At 37.1% G+C, this 21,139-nt stretch overlaps 1 protein-coding gene and 1 long non-coding RNA gene across 8 annotated transcripts in view; one reads left to right on the forward strand and one right to left on the reverse strand.

Moving 5' to 3' along the window:
- Positions 1-349, reverse strand: part of LOC131381847 (uncharacterized) — a 28,793-nt gene extending 28,444 nt beyond the window's left edge. Inside the window, exon 1 of the long non-coding RNA XR_009210836.1 lies at positions 87-349. This is a non-coding gene — a long non-coding RNA (uncharacterized LOC131381847). The remainder of the gene's footprint in view (positions 1-86) is intronic.
- Positions 1-21,139, forward strand: part of TRIM58 (tripartite motif containing 58) — a 58,474-nt gene that overhangs the window by 979 nt on the left and 36,356 nt on the right. For 2 of the 7 annotated variants that reach the window (XM_058430764.1, XM_058430765.1), the window contains one exon: positions 5,401-5,478. The exons of 3 other annotated variants lie outside the window; for them this stretch is intronic. The gene's annotated coding sequence lies outside the window, so the exon portion shown is untranslated. Of the gene's footprint in view, positions 1-337; positions 624-5,400; positions 5,479-21,139 lie in introns of those variants that run through there. 2 more of the 7 variants (XM_058430762.1, XM_058430766.1) reach the window with 2 other exon arrangements.

Consider the following 21,139-nt stretch of genomic DNA (forward strand, 5'->3'; position numbering starts at 1 on the left):
AAGTTTGCTGTTCTCATCTCTTTTTTGGTGCCTGCCCCCGGGTCTTGACCTTTCTCTGGAGTCTCCTCTCCTGGTTCTTTACCCACCTCTTTGGTTTCTCCTGTGGTTCTTTGTCAACTTGTCCCCTAGATATCACACTCTGAGGCTCAGTTGTGGCTGAGTCTTGCATTGGAAGTGTTTTTGCAGGTGTCTCTGCGAAGCGTGGATATGGGATGGTGAAAGTGGCAGTGTGCATAGAGTGTTTGGGATTAGATGGGCAGGTGGAAGGGCATCTAGGTAGGACCCGTTTGTCCTGGTGTGAGGTAATGAGGTTCTAGAATGTGCTGTCAAGGTGAAACTAAAAGGAAAGGATAGACAGGAGACTTTGTAAAAGACGAAATTATGGTAGTTTGGTAATAAATGGATGCAGGGACTGGTGGATGGGTGTAGAAGAAGGCAGAAAATCTTGCCAAGGACGTTGCAAGTCCTGAATCAGACCAGGGAAATTAAGGATCAATTAGCAGAAATAAGTCCAGAGGGGAAGCTAATTTTGGAGGAAGTGTGGTGATAAATTTGCTTTTCTATATGGTCCAGCTGGTGGAGAGACATCAAGAAGCTCTTAGAGAAATACAGGAAATAGAGAGGTGGGTGACCTAAGTCCTACTTCCTATCCTGTCTGTGTATATATAACAAAGGCCAAATGAATTCATGTGTTGGGGTCTGCTTTCCTATTTCTAATAGCAATGGCATAAAATGAATTCTAGCCAATTCTAAAGTCGCTAGTAGATAGTAATATTCACTAAGTAGCCACAAATCCAGGGCTCTAACTCAAGGGAGAGAGATCAGGACTGGAGATAGAATTTTCACAAGTAACTGATGCATAGCACGTTTCTGTATTTTGGTAAATGTATTGAGAAGATGATTGCAGTTAAGCAGCTAACTGTTCCAGATACTATCCGAGGCGTGAATGATTTGTCCTGGAGTAGGTGTGCTGTGTCACTGTAGCATATCTACTACAACAGACTTGATATGTTTCCATACATTATCTCATTTAACACTCAGAAGAACTTCAGGAGTAGTTATTACTAGTCCATTTTGCAGAAACTTACAGCTAAGATTCAGAGATGAAGCATCAGGTCTATCTGATTTCAAAGTCTATGGACTTTTTGTTATTTCATACCATAATCTGTCAGGGTGTGAATGGGGGATAAAAGAAAGTTAAACAAAACTCTTGGAAACAGAGAGGAAGGGCTTAAACCATTAAAATTAACTTCAGAAGTCAAGAATGAAGCTCGGGCAGAAAACAGATAGAGGGCACGGTTCTGTCCCGATTTACAGTGGATGGGTTTGTGACCTTTCTGATGCATTAACTTAGTAATGCTAAGGTGTGCCATCCAAAACGATCACCTGTATATAAGCCACTCTTTCACAGAGGTGGGTTTTTCTTTTCTTTTTTAATTCTCATGCTGCTCAAAACCTTTTAGATTTGAATTATTGGGAAGAATATCTCAGGGTAGGCAGGAAGCCAAAGGGGTCGACAGCTGCTTGTTACTTGCTGGTTTTGCTTGGTATGGACTTGGTCAGCAGTAGGGACTTCCTTAGTCCTCAGTCTTTCTAGGTTAACTACCACCCTCTTGGTCCTTGTTTCTGTTTTGCTTTTCCTGGCCTGGACATGGAATTTGTAAGTGCCAAACATTACTTCCTGTCCCATGACCATACTGAAGCTATAAATTATAGTTTTGTTCCTTCCTGATCCTTTTCCTTCCACACCAAATGTGTTTGTGCCTCAAACCAGGAAGTTGGAAATGTTATTTAACTTTCCTGAATTTTAATTGGTCACAAATCTCTCCCCTTACATACATGCCCCCAACTTTTGAGGAGTCTTGAGAATCTCCTTAATGTCCTTGACAGTTGATCAATGAAAGACATGTTGGGAGATCCAGATTGCAATTAATATTGTATTGTTTGCTTAAGAATTTGAAGAGTTATTGCTTCGTAGTAAATTAAGATGAGCATATTGGGATTTATAAGGGAGGTTGAGGTTCACTTGGCCAGAGATCCAGATGTTCACTTTATTTTATAATCATCCTTTCTAAAAAACAAAATAGACTGACATGGGCAACTTTCAAGATTTCATATGGCACATTGCATGTAGGGATAAACAGTACCAATATTACTTTGCTTGGAGTGCTTCGGGATCCAGGAATGGGGAAGCCTAAGCAAAACCCCCAAATCTTGGCAAGCTCAGGAGGAGGGAGCAGATAGCACTGCTGGGGTGATCTGTGCTGCTTGAATGCTCTTTTGGAGAATCACTTCCCTGTAGACAGGCCACAGATTACAGTTTACCAAAAGCATTGACTGTCAGACCCACATAGCTGGTTTCCATTAACATGGTTTTGCTCTGGGTCTTCTTCAAGTCCTCTGTTTTTGTTTGTTTGTTTGTTTTTTCTTTTCTTTTTTTTTTTTTTTTGAGACGGAGTTTCGCTCTTGTTGCTCAGGCTGGAGTGCAATGGTGTGATCTTGGCTCACTGCAACCTCTGCCTCCAGGGTTCAAGCGATTCTCCTGCCTCAGCCTCCCGAGTACTTGGGATTACAGGCGCCTGCCAGCAGGCCTGGCTAATTTTATATTTTAAGTAGAGACGGGATTTCACCATGTTGGCCAAGCTGGTCTCGAACTCCTGACCACAGGTCATCCACCTGCCTCGGCCTCCCAAAGTGCTGGGATTACAGGCATGAACCACCGTGCCCAGCCTCAAGTCCTCTTTTAAACGTGGAAACTTCTTCCTGCATTACACAGTTCTTTTCTCACTCTCTTCCTGCCTCCCTTCCTTTCACTATACCTTAGCTATACTGAATTGGACATATAATTCTTAGCTCATGCATGGCTTTCTTTTAATAATTAAATAGCTAAACAATAGCATGATCATATACGATGATATCACCCCACCAGAGAATAACAACATTGTCCGTATTTACCTCTGCACATTTTCTCTGCAGCCTGTATGCCTGTCTCTCTTACTTCTTTGTGCTGATTGTTCTGTTGCCTTTTTTGTAGTTTTCATAGTTTTGTCAGTGTGCATGTATTTATATGTTTATGTATGTATGTATGTGTTGTTTGTGTACGTATATTCACATGTATGTGTAGCCTAAATATAGCACCTAAACAATATTCTATTTACTTTTAGTCATTTATGAACTTCATAAGAAGCTTATTATTCTGTATAGAGCAACTTGGAGCTAGCTTATTTCACTCAGTAGTATGTTATTAATATCCAACTGTGTGTACAGTTTAATTTGTTTTTCCTTGCTGCCTATTATTCCACTTGATTATGTCACATAATTTGGGTCGTTTGTAAATTTTTGTTGTGAGCAACAGTCCTCATATGAATCTTCTTATCCATGTTTGTGAAGCACCTGTGCAAGGCATCATCTAGTTCTAAGAGGCTTGCTTTAAAGTTTAGTGGGAATATGTACATGAAAGTGAGAACTGGCCGGGAGCGGTGGCTTATGCCTGTAATCCCAGCACTTTGGGAGGCCAAGGCAAGTGGATCATGAGGTCAGGAGATCAAGACAATCCTGGCCAACATGGTGAAACACTGTCTCTACTAAAAATACAAAAATTAGCTGGGCATGGTAGCAGACACCTGTAGTCCCAGCTGCTTGGGAGGCTGAGGCAGGAGAATTGTTTGAACCCAGGAAATGGAGGTTGCAGTGAGCCGAGATTGCACCACTGCACTCCAGCCTGGCGATAGAGCAAGACTCTGTCTCAAAAAAAAGTGCGAACTGTAGCAGCGTGCTCAGATGTGTGATTCGGAAGTGAAGCTAGAATGAAGATGGTGTAGAGAAAGCAAGGAGGCCAGATAGGAGATTGTTATAAAGCCAGGAGATGTTGAGAGTTGGTATGATTGGAAATGGAGAAGAGCAAGTTAGATCTGAGGGAGATTGGAGCATGGACATGCTGGGGCCTAGAGGTTAATGGCACATGTGGCTGAGAGAGAGAGAGAGAGACAGACATTTTCCCCATGCTTTCTAGTTGAAGTGCCTAGGTAGATGGTGATACTATTAAATGAGGTACAGAATAGAGATGAGAGATGAGTATTGGAAGGGCAGCCAACCTTGGAGGGGATTAGTGTGAGTTGGGTGGTAGTTGGAAATGTAGAATTTTTGGAATGGTGAAGGACGTCCTTTATACCCTGTCAAGAAAGTGTAGGTTAGAAAGGTGGTCCTTCAGGTGAGATTTTGAGTCATGTTCTGCAGACTGTTGACCTGTAAGAGGTCAGTCCATAGGAACACACAGGAATGGACACTGACGGGGAGAAGGTTGATCTGGCTTATTGATCATAGTTTTCAAAAAAGGCACTCGATTGCACTGCTCCCGTGGATCACGGTAACATATGTGGTACCCTGCCTTTATGTGAAACAGAAAAATCTCCAAAGGAAAGCAGACATTAAGGTCTTTTTCTGGAAAGTCATTTCAGGGAAGTTATAGACCAAAGCAGCTCAGAGATGGGAAGCCTCATTTGTCCCTTTCTTCTACATTACTCCCCTTTTTAAATAGCCACCTCTGTGGCAGTGTATTCCAAAGTATACATCTAGTAATGCCTTCCTACAGGATGATCTTTGAAAATAAATGAAAAAAATGCTGCTAAAATGTGGGAAATACTATTTAGTATAATCCTTTCTAAGAAAGTTGCTATACATATTAATATGTTAAATGTCCTAAAAACTAAATTATTCCACCACTTTTTTTGTTCTCTAATATCTGTAGAGGTCTCAGAGAAAGCTCTGTTATGAGTGGTATACTTTAGAAATGGAAAGAATGGTTTATGTTAGTTATCCTGATTCATCATTAAAATTTAAATTATGTTAAAAATGTATATTTTTATCTATTTGTAATTATTTAAGAAAAAAATCTTTGATCTTTCAATTAAAAAATATTTTTGGACTGGCCGGTAGCGGTGACTCACGCCTGTAATCCCAGCACTTTGGGAGGCCGAGATGGGTGGATCACGAGGTCAGGAGATTGAGACCATCCTGGCTAACATGGTGAAACCCCATCTCTACTAAAAATACAAAAAAATTAGCCGGGCGTGGTGGCAGGCGCCTGTAGTCCCAGCTACTCAGGAGGCTGAGGCAGGAGAATGGCATAAATCCAAGAGGAGGAGCTTGCAATGAGCCGAGATCGCGCCACTGCACTCCAGCCTGGGCGACAGAGCGAGACTCCGTCTCAAAAAAAAAAAAAAAATTTAGATTAAATTTCTGTTCTCTGGAATATTTGCTTCTCCTGAGCAAGTTTCTTCCCAGTAAGAACAGTTAATAAGCATTACTTCTTGAGTGAAAAGAATTTTGAGGTAAAGTTTTGAATTGACAGTATTAGGGACAATATTATTTTTTATCCATTTTCCTTTCTTTTTCTTTCAGTTATCTGGATTAGAGATCTGATTTCCAAAAGTTGTCATGTTTTTGTAAATCTTCAATCAAAAGGCTTAAAAGGAGAAGGTATCATTTTAACTTTACCAGGAGGATATGCTGTATTTACTTGCATAAAGACAGAAAAGAGCCCTGGTTTCTCTGTGTCACTTGTTGTCGTTTATAAGCTTTGGCTGGAGGGGAGCAATGTCAAGGTGCGTGGCAGCTGGTGTTAGAGCCTCTGTTCAGTGAGCTATCCCAGAATGCAGGGATGTATTTAGTTTGTCATGATTGGGTCAGGTGGAGCAGGCATGCTTCTCAGAACTTGATGAAGGTTTGGAATACACAGAAACTGAGCTCACCATCTGCCAGAGATATGTCTACCTTATCTCTGATTTTTATGCCCCTTCAACATATCTAAAACTCTTTGATATCAGAGAGGCCAATGGAATCAATGTGTGATTCCTCACTGTTATTTGTGGACTACTGAAGACAGCCACAAGCTTTTCTAGGATCCTGGTGCTCTGCTTAAAAATAAAAAAAAATTAATATGATTGAAAATAATGGCAATAACAACAGTGGCCTTTGGGCCCTCCCGTAAGTACAGATAACAACTAGTTGGGTAGAGTGACCATAATAAATACCCGTCTCACTGAGCCTTAGTGTTCATCTTGCTACACTTTGACACAGAAGTTCTGGCATCTCCTACTCATTTACTATAGGCCTCCTTTAACTCCAGATTTCAATTAGTCAACATAGAAGACAATGAATGCTCTTTCCAGACACTTAAACCAACGTATTAAATTATAAATCCTTCAGGAGTGTACTCATGGTAATGAATATTACCATATCTAGTCTTATATTACATCTTCTTTTGTCTAAAAGCTATAGAATGTACATCCATAGTTGTTCCTCAGACTTCTGCCAAGAAAAATGTCAAGACCTACAGCTCTCTTAGGACATGAGCCATATTCCTCAGTGCATGTTCTCTACTTCTCCTTCTCTGCGAAGCTGGATCTCAATCTCCTATGCTTTAGAGGAAGTGAAAGATGTTGGCAAACATGCGAATAACTTACCCAGTTGAAGCCAATGAAAAGACTTATGTATAGAGTTGCTGATTGTCTCAAATCAGGGTAGGGGGTATGAAATTCTTACACCCAAAAGTAATGTTCACGGTTGCCACTCTTGTCTTTGTTTATACAACTGTCTGCAACCCATTTCTCAGGATCACACTCCTCCCAATCCATGTCTTTCCTGTGCACAAGAGAACTTGGATGGTCACATATTCAATTGGTAATGTAACTCTGTATCCTTCCAAATTAATCTAGGCTTATCAATCTAAAGTTATTATAAAGTTATAAAGGTGAGCAAACCAATTCAAGAACCCATTTTGATGTGTTGTTTTGTGAGGTTCTTAGGGTCTCTATTGGAAAATTAATTGGGAACTGGTAGAAAACAGATGGCCTGCTCAAAGGAGTTGAGAAGAGATTTTAATCAAAGAACTATTTACACATGGTTATTAAGGTTAAGAGATCCAACAAGCAATAATGTCACATAATAGAATTAACAAGGTGAAATCTGAATGGGTAAGAAGAAAGAGTGGTTTTATTGACTGACAATGGTAGCTGTGAACTTAGGCAAAGGAAGAGGGCAATTGCCAGACCATAGGCTGGCAGGAAGAAGTAGAGTTAAATACTCTGACCTCTCCTTCCACCCTCCAATATTCTGATGATATATGAAAAACAGCAACAACAAGACAACTTTGTGGTCTGGGAACAAAGAAAAAGCATCGGTTATTACCCAACAACTTTAACTCAAAATGTGATTGCTTTATTCTGATAGATACAGTTCCCAGAGAGATTCTCTTGAGGTAGTCTAGTTTCTCTCATTTGACAATCACCTGGCCTCCCAATGAGAGTTCTTAAAAATTATAATAGGGGTATGTAAAAGGCACAGGGACTGAGCAATGGTTTAAATAGTCTCTCACAGAATGCAAAAGACCAGGGAAGAGGGATTTGAAAGCAGCTTTGTTTTCTTTACTTGGCAACTTCCTGGAGCTTGGATCCTTGCCAGTTAAACCTCTGCTCTGGGTGTGCCAGGGGACTTGTTAGAGTGCTACAATATACCAGTTAAAAAGTTTTAATTAAATAGAGGAAACTACAAGCACTGGCACCTGCAGTTGGGATCCTAGGAGGAGAAGAACTTGTTATAATATCCTTTGGGTTTCTAACTTAGCTCTCCCTGGCATTCTGGACAGTAATGAAGCCCCAAGTTCATTCAAAGGCATCTTGGCAACAGTGAAATCAGACAAATTTTGACAAAAAGTTTAAGGTTTCACCTGGGACCAGATGCAATTCTCATACAAAGTGCTGGACTATCTGCTTATTAAACACACTGTGTCTATATTTGTGAATAGGAAGACAATAGTGTGTTCCATTAATTTGAGGTAGAACAGCAAAATGAGTCCCCCTTGATAGCTTTGGGCTCATTTAACAACTATGCTTATGTTCCATGACGTTTATCCGCATATGATTATTATTCACTGGAATAAACTGATCATTCCGAGGATAGTCCTAGTTCCCTCATATGACTACCAATTTCAGTATTTGGAAAACAATCCAGATTCATAACTGGAATCTTTCTTTTAGTATTGTGACTGTGTCACAGCATTTATAATAAAATTGTCACTGCACTAAAAATACCATTAATAATAAATTAAAGTGTGGAAAGACATGATATTCAGCTCTCTTCAAAAGTAGCTATTTGGTTATTTAAAGTTAGCTCATACGTTTATATATTTATAAAGCTCAAGAACTTGGGCTAGATTCTTCACAAAAAAGTTTTCAATTTGTTAAAAGGTTCAGTCAAGTCAGTGAAAAACATAAAAGTCCTAGGATAGATTGAATTGACTTGAGTTATTTTAATCTATCAAATTCTTTTTATCAGTTAAAGTGTTTTAATTTCTGCCCTCATGTAGAGAAAAGTATTGATTAAACAAGAAAACTTCTAGAGTAACACAAACTCCATTTATTTTGTTGATGCAGAAAGCTAAACTGTAAAATATTTGAAGAGGTTTATTTTGAGCCAAATGTGAATGACCATGGTCCATGACACAGCCTCAGAAGGTCCTGAGAACACGTGCCCAGGTAGCTGGGTTACAGCTCGCTTTTACACATTTTAGGGAGACAGGTGCCCAGGTAGCTGGGTTACAGCTCGCTTTTACACATTTTAGGGAGACAGGTGCCCAGGTAGCTGGGTTACAGCTCACTTCTATACACTTTAGGGAGACAGGTTCCCAAGGTAGCTGGGTTACAGCTCGCTTCTGTCCACTTAAGGGCGACAGAAGTTACAGGCAGACATAAATCAATACATGTAAAGTGTACACTGGTTCAGCCCTGAAAGGTGAGACATCTAGAAGTTAGGGTGTGGGAGAGGGCTTTTCAGGTCCTGGGTGAATTCAAAGATTTCCTGATTGGCAGTGGGTTGAAAAAGTTAAGTTTTGCCTGAGAAGAGTTGAAGTCAGCATAAAGAAATGCTCGAGTTAAGATGAGGGGGGTTGTGGAAGCCAAGGTTCTTGTTATGTCTGTGAAGCCTCTAAGTAACAGGCTTCAGAGAGAATGGATGGTAAATGTATCTTATCAGATCTTAAAAATTCTGGAAAAGACCTGGTAAGGGAAGGAGATTCTCTACAGAATACAAATTCCTCTTACAAGAGAGGGCTTTGCAGGGACATTTCAAAATATGTCAAAGAGAATATATTTTGGGACAAAATATTTTGATTTCCTTCAAGCCCTCCTCTCTACCATGTGATCCGATAACAGAGTCAGGTTGGAGGTGGGTATCTCACTGCTACAAAGAATCTGTTTTGTCAGGCTTATGATCTCTATTTTAATGTTAATGCTGGTCCCTTGTGCCTAAGCTCCACAGGGATGAGGGTGTGTGTGACCCGCCTTTTCCATCATGGCCTGAGCTATTTTTTCAGGTTTCTTGGGATCCCCTTGGTTAAGAGGAGGGTCCATTCAGTCACTTGGGGCACTCAGAATTTTATTTATGCGTTACATTATCTCTCTTTCCTGCTGGCTTACATTATATTTCTTTCCTGCTACTTCAATGAGTATGCTCCTAACCTCAGTTACTTTTTGTCATTTTCTACTCAGTGTCCCACCTTCCCGACTGCTTAAAGATATCTTTTGGATTGAAATATATCTTGGGCCTCCCACAATCTTCTCACCTCATTTTTTTCATTGTGCCAATTTAAAAGACTATTTCATTCTCATACATGTTTAACATATTGTTGTTGTTATTATTATATCATATATAACAGATGCTAATACTAATTTAAATATTTAAGTTTTAGGGGATGGATACTAAAGGGGAGATTTTTATCAAAGATTATCAAATTTCAGTGAGACAGGAAAATAAGCTTTAGTGATCTATTGCACTGAATGATGACTATAATAAATAATTATGCATTATATACTTAAAAATTGCTAAAGAAAATAGATTTTAAACATTTCCAACACAAAATAGAAGTGTATGAGGTGATAGATTTGTTAATTACTGTGATTTAATCATTCCACAATGTAAACATGTATTAAAATATCACATTGTGCTCCATCAATATATACAATTATTATTTTTCAGTTAAAAATATAATAAAATAAATTAACTGCAGACAGCAGTTTGACTCCTTTGTATTAAGCCCCTTTTATATAGGCCAGAAGCCCACCACCTACTCTGGCTTCAAACCAAGGGTCCTGCTTTAGTCTTCTGTCTCTCACATGGCCCGTGTACTCACCTTTATTTATGGGAATGTGCCTGCCTCTAGTGAAAGAGCCAGCAAATTGATAGTTCACCTCCACCTACTTTGTCATATTTTACCTGTTCCAGGTCTGCAGAGAGAGGAGTTTTTTTGTCATAGTAAACCTTTGTATTAATACCTAAATACACATAGATTTGAGAAGAACATTATTTGCCTTAGGTAGGTGTCCATAGACGGAGCTGAGATTCCTGTGTAATTGACCTCAATTTATAACTTCAGTTTTCCTGTGACACCTACAGCGATGTGTCCTTATTATCTTTTTGCTTGTTTTGGACCCCACAAGTGAGGTCTTAAATTTATTATCATAAAGTAATATTTTATTGCTGTTTTAGATAGCTATCTGTGGATTTGATATTGTTTGGACCTGGGTCCCCACCTAAATTTCATTTCAAATTGTAATCCCCTGTGTTGGAGGTGGTGCCTGGGGGGAGGTGATTGGATTATGGGGTAAATTTCTCATGAGTAGTTTACCATCATCCTCTTGGGGCTGTTCTTTTGATACTGAGTGCGTTCTCTTGAGATCTGGCTGTTTAAAAGTGTAGAGCCCCTCCCTGCTCTCTCTCTCTTGCCCCTGCTCCCAGCATGTGAGATGCCTCGCTCCCCCTCTGATTTCTGCCCTGATTGGAAGCTTCCTGAGGCCTCCCCAGGAGCCTGGAAGATACCAGAATCACACTTCCTGCACAGCCCATAGAACCTTAGGACAATTAAACTTCTTTTCTTTATAAATTACACTGTCCAGGTATTTTTTTTTATAGCAATGTAAGAATGGACTAATACAGGATTCATTATGGAAGCGATCACCTCTTTATATAGTCATTGGACTGCTATGATTATGAAGTATATACCCATTGTGGGATTATGATGTCTAGCTAATTAACAATTGCATTCGCTCATGTAGTTACCATTTTAGTGGGAAAAGCACTTAACATCTACTCTCTGCATTTTTTTAAGAATCCAATCATCATTAATTATAGTCACTTTACTGTACAATAGATCTCTTTTATTTATTTCTCCTAACTGTAATTTAGTATCCTTTGACAAACCTTTTCCTATTCTCTCCTTTCCTTCTGGAAACCACTTTTCTACTCTCAACTTCTATGAGATCAATTTTTAGAAATTCCACATATTAATGAGATCATTCAGTATTTGTGTTTTGTGCCTGGCTTATTTCACTTAATATAATGTCTTCTGTAGCACATTCATGTAGTTCCTAATGAAATAATTTTATTCTTTTTATATATGTGTATATATATCACATTTTCTTTATCAACTCATCTGCTGGTGGACACTGAGGTTGATTCCATATCTTGACTATTGTGAATATGGTTCCAATAAACATGGGAGTGCCAAGAGCTCTTCAACATACCAATTTCATTTTCTTTGAATATCTACCCAGTAGTGGAATTGGTGGATCATATGGGAGTTCTATTTTTAATTTTTTGAGAAACCTTCATACTGTTTTTTAAAGTGGCTGTACAAATTTACATTCCCACCAACAATGTGTGTGGGTTCACTTTTCTCCACATCCTCTCCAGCACTTGTTATCTTAAGTCTTTCTAATTATAGCCATTCTAACTGCATTGAGGTGATATCTCATTGTGGTTTTGCTTTTCATTTCCCAGAATGAAAAGATCAGTATTGTTGATCTTTTTTATATATACCTGTTAGACATTTATGTGCCTTCTTTTGAGAACTATTTATTTAGGTATTTTGCCCATTTTTAAATGAGGTTCTTGGTGTTTTTTTTGTTACTATTGAGTTGTTGGAGGACTTTATGTTTTGGATATTAACATTTTATCAGTTAAATAATTTGCAAATGTTCTCCTATTCTGTAGATTGTCTCTTTACTTTGTGGATTGTTTTATTTGCTGTGTAAAAGCTTTTTAATCTGATGTAATCCTATATGCATATTTGTGCTTTTGGTGTCTATGTTTTTGAGGTCTTATCCAAATCATCCTCCCAGACCAATGTTATAAAGCTTTCTCCTATTTTTTTCTAATTGTTTTATAGTTTCAGATTTTACATTTAAGTCTGTAATCTATTTTAAGTTGCATTTTATATATGGTGAGAGATAGGGGTCTAATTTTAGTCTTCTGAATGTGAATATCCAGTTTCCCAACATCATTCCTTGATGTTGGGAGAAGCTGTCCTTTTCCCATTGTATGATCTTGGCACCTTTGTTGAAAATCACTTAACTGTACATTTATAGATTTAATTGTGGTATCTCTATTATGTTCCATTGGCCTCTATGTCTACTTCTATGCCAGTATCATGCTGTTTTGTTTACTGTAGTCTTGTAGTAGTGTATTATGAAGCCTGTGATAGGTCTTCAGGTTTGTTCTTTTTACTCAAAATTGCTGTGGCTATTTGGTGTTTTTTTTATGGTGTCATAAGAATTATAGAATTTTTTTTTCTGTTTATGTGAAGAATATCATTGGTATTTTGATAGGGATTGCATGAAATCTGTAGATTGCTTTGGGGAGTATAGACATTTTTATTTATTCTTCCAAAATGAACTCAGGCTATCTTTCCATTTATTTGTGTTTTTCTTCAAGTTTCTAATCGATGATTTATAGTTTTTAGTACAGAAATCACTAACCTCCTTAGTTAAGTTTATTCCTAAGTACTGTATTTTATTTTATATTTTTACCTATTGAGAATGAAATTCTTTTCTTGATTTATTTTTATAGCTGAAAAATTAGTACACAGAAATGCTACTGATTTGTATGTTGATTTTATATCCTGCAACTTTTCTAAATATTGGTAGAATCTTTAGAGTTTTCTGGGTATGATAAGATGGCACCTTCAAGCAGGGACAGTTTAACCTCCTCCTTTCCAATTTGGATGCCTTTTATTATTTCTCTTGCCCAACTGTTCTGGCTAAAACTTCCAGTACTATGTTGAATAGGAGGGCCAAAAGTGGACACTCTTTTCTTGTTCTATATTTTAGGGGAAAAGCTTTCAACTTGTCCTCATTCAGCAGAAAGTTAGCTGTGGGTTTTTAATATATGGCCTTTATTGTGTTGAGGTACATTTCTTTTGTACCTAATTTGTTGAGAGTTTTGATCATGTAGGATTTTTGAATTTTACCAAATGCTTTTCTGCATCTATAGAAATGATCATGATTTTTTGTCCGTGATTCTGCTGATATATCACATGTATTGATTTGCATATGTTGAATTCTTATATCCATGGGATTAATCCCAGTTTGAGCATGATAAATTATCTTTTCATTGTGCTGAATTGGATTTGCCAGGTTTTTTTTTTATTGCTATACTTTAAGTTCTGGGGTACATGTGCAGAATGTGCAGGTTTGTTACATAGGTATACATGTGCTATAGTGGTTTGCTGCACTCGTCAACCTGTCATCTACTTAGGTATTTCTCCTAATCCTATCACTCCCCTTGCCCCCCACCCCCTGACAGGCCCTGGTGTGTGATGTTCCCCTCCTTGTGCCCATATGTTCTTATTGTTCAGCTCCCACTTATGAGTGAGAACATGCAGTGTTTGGTTTTCTGTTCTGTGTTAGTTTTCTGAAAATGATGATTTCCAGCTTCATCCATATCCCTGCAAAGTACATGAGCTCATTCTTTTTTATGGCTGCATGGTATTCCATGGTATATATGTGCCACATTTTCTTTATCCAGTCTATCATTGATGAGCATTTGGGTTGGTTCCAAGTCTTTGCTATTGTGAGTAGTGCCACAATAAACATATGTGTGCATGTGTCTTTATAGTAGAATGATTTATAGTCCTTTGGGTATAAACCCAGTAATGGGATTGCTGAGTCAAATGGTATTTCTAGTTCTGTATCTTAGAGGAATCACCACACTGTCTTCCACAATGGTTGAACTAATTTTCACTCCCACAAACAGTGTAAAAATATTCCTATTTCTCCACATCCTCTCCAGCATCTATTCTTTACTGACTTTTTAATGATCGCTATTCTAAACCGGCGTGAGGTGGTATCTCATTGTGGTTTTGATTTGCATTTCTCTAATGACCAGTGATGATGAGCTTTCTTTCATGTTTGCTGGCCGCATAAATGTCTTCTTTTGAGAAGTATCTGTTCATATCCTTTGACCACTTTTTTATGAGGTTGTTTGCCTTTTGCTTGTACATTTGTTTAAGTTCCTTGTAGATTCTGGATATTAGCCCTTTGTCAGATGGATAGATTGCAAAAATTTTCCCCATTCTGTAGGTTGCCTGTTCAGTCTGATGATCATTTCTTTTGCTGTGCAGAAGCTCTTCAGTTTAATTAGATCCCATTTGTCAATTTTGGCTTTTGTTGCAATTGCTTTGGTGTTTTAGTCATGAAGTCTTTGCCCATGCCTATGTCCCAAATGATATTGCCTAGGTTTTCGTCTAGGGTTTTTATGGTTTTAGGTCTTAAGTTGAAGTCTTTAATCCATTTTGAGTTATTTTTTGTATAAGGTGTAAGGAAGAGGTCCAGTTTCAGTTTTCTACTTATGACTAGCCAGTTTTCCCAACACTATTTATTAAAGAATCCTTTCCCTGTTGCTTGTTTTTGTCAGGTTTGTCAAAGATCAGATGGTTGTAGATGTGTGGTGTTATTTCTGAGGCCTCTGTTTATAGAATCCATTTGAAAGTGTTCTTTCTTCTTCAATATTTTGGAATTGTTTAAGAAGAACTGGTGTAAGTTCTTTTTTAACTTTTTTTATAATATGAAAAATTATAATATGAAAAAATTATAAATCCATCAGGTCCTGGGCTTTTTTTATTTTTTGATAGGGGACTTATTACTGATTCAATTTCTTCACTTATTATTGGTCTATTAAGATTTTCTATTTTTTAATAATGCAATTTTTGTAGGTTTTATGTGTCTAAGAATTTATCCATTTTTTCTAGGATATTCAGTTTGTTGTCATATAATTGCTTATGATAGTCTCTTAATGATCCTTTGTGTTTCTGTGGTATCAGTTGTGATGTCTCCTTTTTCATGTTTTATTTTATCTATTTGAATATTGTCTTTTTTTCTTAGTTTGTCTACCTAAAGATTTGTGTGTTAATCTTTAAAAAACCCAACTCTTTGTTTCATTGACCTTTTATATATTTTTTTCTCTATTACATTTACTTGTGCTCTTTTTTTTTTTTATTATCACTTCCTTCCTTCTCCTAATGTTTTTTCTGGTTCCTTGAAGTGTAGTGTTAGGCTGTTTATTTTAGCTCTTTCTTCTTTTCTGATGGAGGCGTTTATTGCTGTAAACGTCTCTCCTAGAGCTGTTTTTGCTGTGTCCCATAGGTTTTGGTATAATGTGTTTCCATTTTTGTTTGTTTCAAAAATTTTTAAACTTTTAGTTAATTTCTTCACTGGCCCTTTGGCTATTCAAGAGCATGTTGTTTGTTTAATTCTCATGTCTCTGTAAATTCTGCAAATTTTCATCTGGAATTGACTTCTAGTTTTATACCATTGTGGTCCCAAAAGATATTCGATAGAATTTCAGTCTTCTTAAATTTGCGTAGATTATTTCTGGGGCCTAATGTACAGTTTGTCCTGAAATATGTTTCATTTGCTGTTGAGAAGAAAGTATATTTTGCAGCTTTTGGATGAAATGTTCTTTTAATGTCTGTTAAGTCATTTGGTCTAGAATGGACTTTAGATCCTTTGTTGCTTTTTTATCCAGATGATCTATTAATTGATGAAAGTGGGGTATTCAAACCCCTATTGTTTTGCAATCATTTTTCCCCTTAGATTTATTAATATTTGCTTTGTATTTAGATGTTCCAATTTTGAGTGCGTATATTTTTACAATTATTATAACCTCTTGGTGAATTCACCCCTTAATCATTATATAAAGACCTTCTTTGTCTCTTTCTATAGTTTTTGACATCAAGCCTATGTTTTTCTCATATAGCTACTCCTACTGTCTTTTGGGTTCCATTTTCACAAAATATTTTGTTTTTGTTCTTTTACTTTAATCCCTTTCCTTATAGGTGAAGTGAGTAACCTATGGTCAGCATTTTGTTGGGTCTTGTTTTAAAAACCCACTTAGTCCCGACGCGTTGGCTCATGCCTGTAATCCTAGCACTTTGAGAGGCTGAGGCCGGCGGACCAAGAGGTCTGGAAATCGAGACCATCCTGCTTAACACGGTGAAACCCCGTCTCTACTAAGAAAAACACAAAAAAATTAGCCGGGCGTGGTGGCGGGCGCCTGTAGTCCCAGCTGCTCGAGAGGCTGAGGCAGGAGAATGGCGTGAACCCGGGAGGTGGAGCTTGCAGTGAGCCGAGATCGCACCACTGCACTCCAGCCTGGGCGACAGAGTGAGACTCCGTCTCAAAAAAAAAAAAAAAGATTATTCTTAATAGATACGGTCTTACTTTTTGTTTTCCTTTGTGTTCGTGCATTTTCTCTAGTAGCATATTTTTATTCCTTGCTTTTTATTTTAGTGTGTCTATTTTAAGATTTTGCCTTGTGGTCACCATGAAGCTTACAGAAAATATCTTGTAGCTAGATTATTTATCCTAGTAACAACTGAACTTTGATCACTAAAAAAACCTTCTATACTTTAACTCCTTTCTTCCTTTCCACATTTTGAATTTTTGACCTTAAATTTATGTTTATCATATTACATACCTTTTAACAAATTATTTTAGTTGTTATTTTTAATAGCCTTTTATTTAACCTTCATAGTAAAGATATGAGTAATTTTCACACTATCATTTCTTTTTTAGAGTATACTGAATTTGACTGTTTTCAGATGTTTTTGTGTTACTCATTAGTGATTTTTTCTTTCAGCTTGAAGAACTCCCTTTAGCATATCTTATAAGCCAGGTCTGGTGGTGATAAACTTGTTCAGCCTTTTTAACATTTTTTTATTTTTTTGCTTTGGAAAGTCTTTCTCCTTTATTTCTGAAGGATAGGTTTGCTGGATACATTATTCTTGGTTGGCAGATTTTTCTTTCTTTAGCACTTTGAATGATCATCCCGCTATCTCCTGCCCTGAAGAATTTCTGCTGAGAAATTTTCTGCATGCTGTGTTGGAGCTCCCTTGAATGTGATATGTTTTTTATCTCTTATTTCTTTATTTTTTTCATTTTTGATAATCTGATTATGTTGTGCTTTATAAACTCCTCTTTTGTTGTTCCACTGGCAGCCTCTGAGCTTCCAGTACTTATTTGTTGTCTTTCCCCAGATGAAAAAATTTCCAGCCGTTATTTCCTAAATATGTTTTCTAGACATTTGCCTCCCTCTTTTCCTTTAGAAACTTCTATTAGGCAGGTGTTAGTTTGCTTGATGGTATCTTGTAATTCCCATAGGCCTTTTCCATTTTTGTTTATTCTTTTCTTTTTACTTCTCTGAATTGATAATGTCATATGTCATATTTTCCAGCTAACTGGTTTTTCTGCTTGATCAAATTAGTTGTTGAAGCATTGTATTTAATTATTCAATTAAATTATTTTATTCTTTATTTTGAGGATTTCTGTTTGGTTCTTATTTATGGTTTCCACCGCTTTGTCAAACTTTTAATTTGTTCATGAATTGTTTTCCATATTTCATTTAATTTTTTATATGCATTTGTTTGTAATTTCTTGAACTTAAGAGGATACTTCTGAGATCTTTGTTGGTCATTTCATAGATCTCCTAGTTTGTAATTATAAGCATAAAGGAAAATCAGTATTTAATATAGAACATATGGAATTAAGTATTTATCATCTTGAGAAAAATATTCTATTATTATTTGTAATTGTAATTGGTATTTTCTTATAATAAAAAGTACCTTATTTAATTTCCCAAATATATTATTATATTCTTAAGGTATTACCATATTAATATGTAGATGACTAAAATTGAATAGCAGTGTATAATCTTGAACATTTGAGAACTCAAAAAATGACATGGTTGTTTTTGTATTAATCTTTTTCATTCACTTATTAATCTTTTGTTGACTGAATAAAGATATCCCAGTGTGGTTATTATAGTAATTTTCTTTCCTAAATTTCATGATTTGAAGAGCTTGGTGATAAGAGTTTTTGCTTATTACAAGTATTGATCTGGGACAGATCTGGTGCTGCTTAAGGAAAGACTAATAACATGTCCCAAGTTCTCCTGGTTATTTTTATGTAAATATTGCCAGGTGAAAAGGTGGTAGAAAATTATTTTATTCCATTTGTGTATATAAATCACTATGCATATTTTTTACTTTTTATATTTTACATTTTACTTAGCAAAAAGAATATTAATAGTTTCAACCAAGCAAAATAAACACGAGGGCTGGACCATTAAAAGTGACTTTTGCATTTTTAGCCACATTTTATCTTTGAACTTAGTATCATATACAGGAGATATGAAAATAAAAGAAATTCATTTTTATAACGACATAAAAAATCTATTGAAGTATTGATTGAAGAAATTCAATTGAAGTATTTTTGTAAACATTGTGATTATGTGTGTTATTAAGGTACATACAAATGTAGTTTTCAAATTCAACAAGAGTAAGGCCAATATGTTTTAGCATGTGTAATTTGCAAAAATACATATTTGTATTTGCAGTAAAACTTCTTATACACAAGATCAAATATGTAAATATTAAGGGAGAAGGAGTTGTATATATATGTAAATATATTTGTTTCTCATTTGAATGACATTTAGAAAATGTCAACTAGGTTTAGCTATATTTTACAGTACAAATTTAATTAAAATATATGCTATGGAAATATTGTAATGATTTTAGGTTGAAGTTATAAAAGCATTCCAATATTTCTTTCTTTCCAACAAGGAAAATTCGTCAGAGCATATAACACACCATTCATTCTTCACTTCATTATTTTATCTACCTTTTCCTATGTGTCTTTTAATTCCTAATATTTACTAAAATTTCTGTATCAAGGAATAATACACACAGCTTTTACCTTCAAGTTATTTAGTATTGGAATAGTGCACAAAATTATAAACGTTGAGATAATGCAGGCAGAATAAAGTAAGTACCCAAGTAGGTTTGAGAAATGCACCATCGGCTTTCACCGAATTATGAAATCCCAAATACTGCTGAAGGGTCAACAATGAAAGACAGTTGTACTGAGAAGGTAAATTTTTGAACGTCTCTTTATTTATATAGAGGGTTTCCCCTTGATAAGTAACTGAGGATAAATATTTGAAGAAATATAATGAAGGTTTCCAGCAATACTCATAATAATTGAAACATCTAATTAAAATAGGGCTAACATAATTCATCAGCCTCACATCAGCTGTTTTCCAAGAACAACTTATCACTGGGCCTCTTGTTTTTTTATACTAATGTATGTTTTTATACTAATGTATGTTTGTTTGTTTCGTTCCCCTCCCCCAGAAAATATTGCTGTCCTGAAGAAATGGTTTCAGGAGCCCAAAGCCATGATGGCAAAGAAATTACAAAAAAGAGCAGGGAGGAATAACAGTCAGATGACGGCAGACCCCATATTTTAATGACGTCACAGAAGGCAGGACACAACTGAAGAGGAATATTAGAGAAGGACGATGGTTGTGGGTGGTATTAGCTAAAAGATTTGCAACTCTGCAACCTGTAAATGAGTCAGAAGGTGGAGTTAGCCTATAAATTAAGGAGTGGGGTGCGTCAGAATTTGGTCATATTGACATAAACAAAGAGGTGCTTTATCTACCCCAAAAGAAAGCTCATGAGAAAATTCAAATTTAAGTTAGATTATTCCCATTAAACCAGAAACTGCCTGGTGAGGCAGTCTACATTTGTAAATACAATGACATCTATATAATCCAGTCCACGACTTACCCGCATGGATGTGCTATAAGGGAAATGTGTGTTTCTAAGAACAATGGTACCGATGTCATTCCTAGTCAACCAGTGTCAGAGACAAAACAGTTCAGGCTCAGCAACTCTAGAACCAGCAGGGGAAGATGTGAGCTCGCCCACTCCGTCACACCCTCCTGAAAACCACAGGACTCCCAACATCAGAGGCCAGGGGTCTTTCCTTAGGATCATAGGCACTAGGAAATCTGAATTTAAGTGAGCCTAGTTATCAACTGGCCCATCCATTTGAGTAAATGTATTGTTTTACTGTGTCTCGTTATGCCTGCAAAATAGAAAAATGCTCCAGCATCTGCCAGAGTTATGGAGAGCCAGAGCAAGATTATATATGTAAAATGCAGAAAAACATGGCTTTGACATTTGACATAATATAATCATCTTTGAACTTCCCTCTTTCATTAGCTCCTATGATAAACTGTGCTAATTCTGTTCATTCACTTATTAACTTGTTTATTCAGTTAGTATTTGTGGAGTGTCCATGTGCGCCAGTTACTCTTCAAGGTCCTGGGGATAGATAGAGCAGTGAACAAAACAGAAAAAAATCTCTCTTCCTAATGTAGCTTACCTTTTGACTCACCATCCTTCCATTCACTTTACTATTTCATTTCCTTTTCTTCAATTAAATATATTTGCTACATGGCTGGGTGAGGTGGCTCACACTTGTAATCCCAGCACTTTGGGAGGCCAAGGTGGGGAGACTGTTTGAACCCAGGAGTTTGAGACCAGCCTGGGCAACATGGCGAAACCCTGTCTCTACAAAAAATACAAAAAATTACCCGGGCGTGGTGGTGGGCGCCTGTAGTCCCAGCTACTCGGGAGGCTGAGGCAGGAGAATGGCATGAACCCGGGAGGCGGAGCTTGCAGTGAGCGGAGATCGTGCTACTGCACTCCAGCCTGGGTGACAGAGCAAGACTCTGTCTCAAAAAAAAAAACAAAAAAAACAAAAATTAGCTAGGTGTGGTGGCAGGCACCTGCAGTCCCAGGTACTTGGGAGGCTGAGGTGAGAGGATCACTTGAGCCTGAAAGGTAGAGGCTGCAGTGAGTCAGGTTGTGGCACTACACTATAGCCTGGGCAGCAGAGCAAGACCCCATCTCAATGTGTGTGTGTGTGTGTGTGTGTGTGTGTGTGTGTGTGTGTGTGTGTGT

The sequence above is a fragment of the Hylobates moloch genome, unplaced genomic scaffold (genome assembly GCF_009828535.3).
Source record: "Hylobates moloch isolate HMO894 unplaced genomic scaffold, HMol_V3 SCAFFOLD_18, whole genome shotgun sequence".
Taxonomy (NCBI): domain Eukaryota; kingdom Metazoa; phylum Chordata; class Mammalia; order Primates; family Hylobatidae; genus Hylobates; species Hylobates moloch.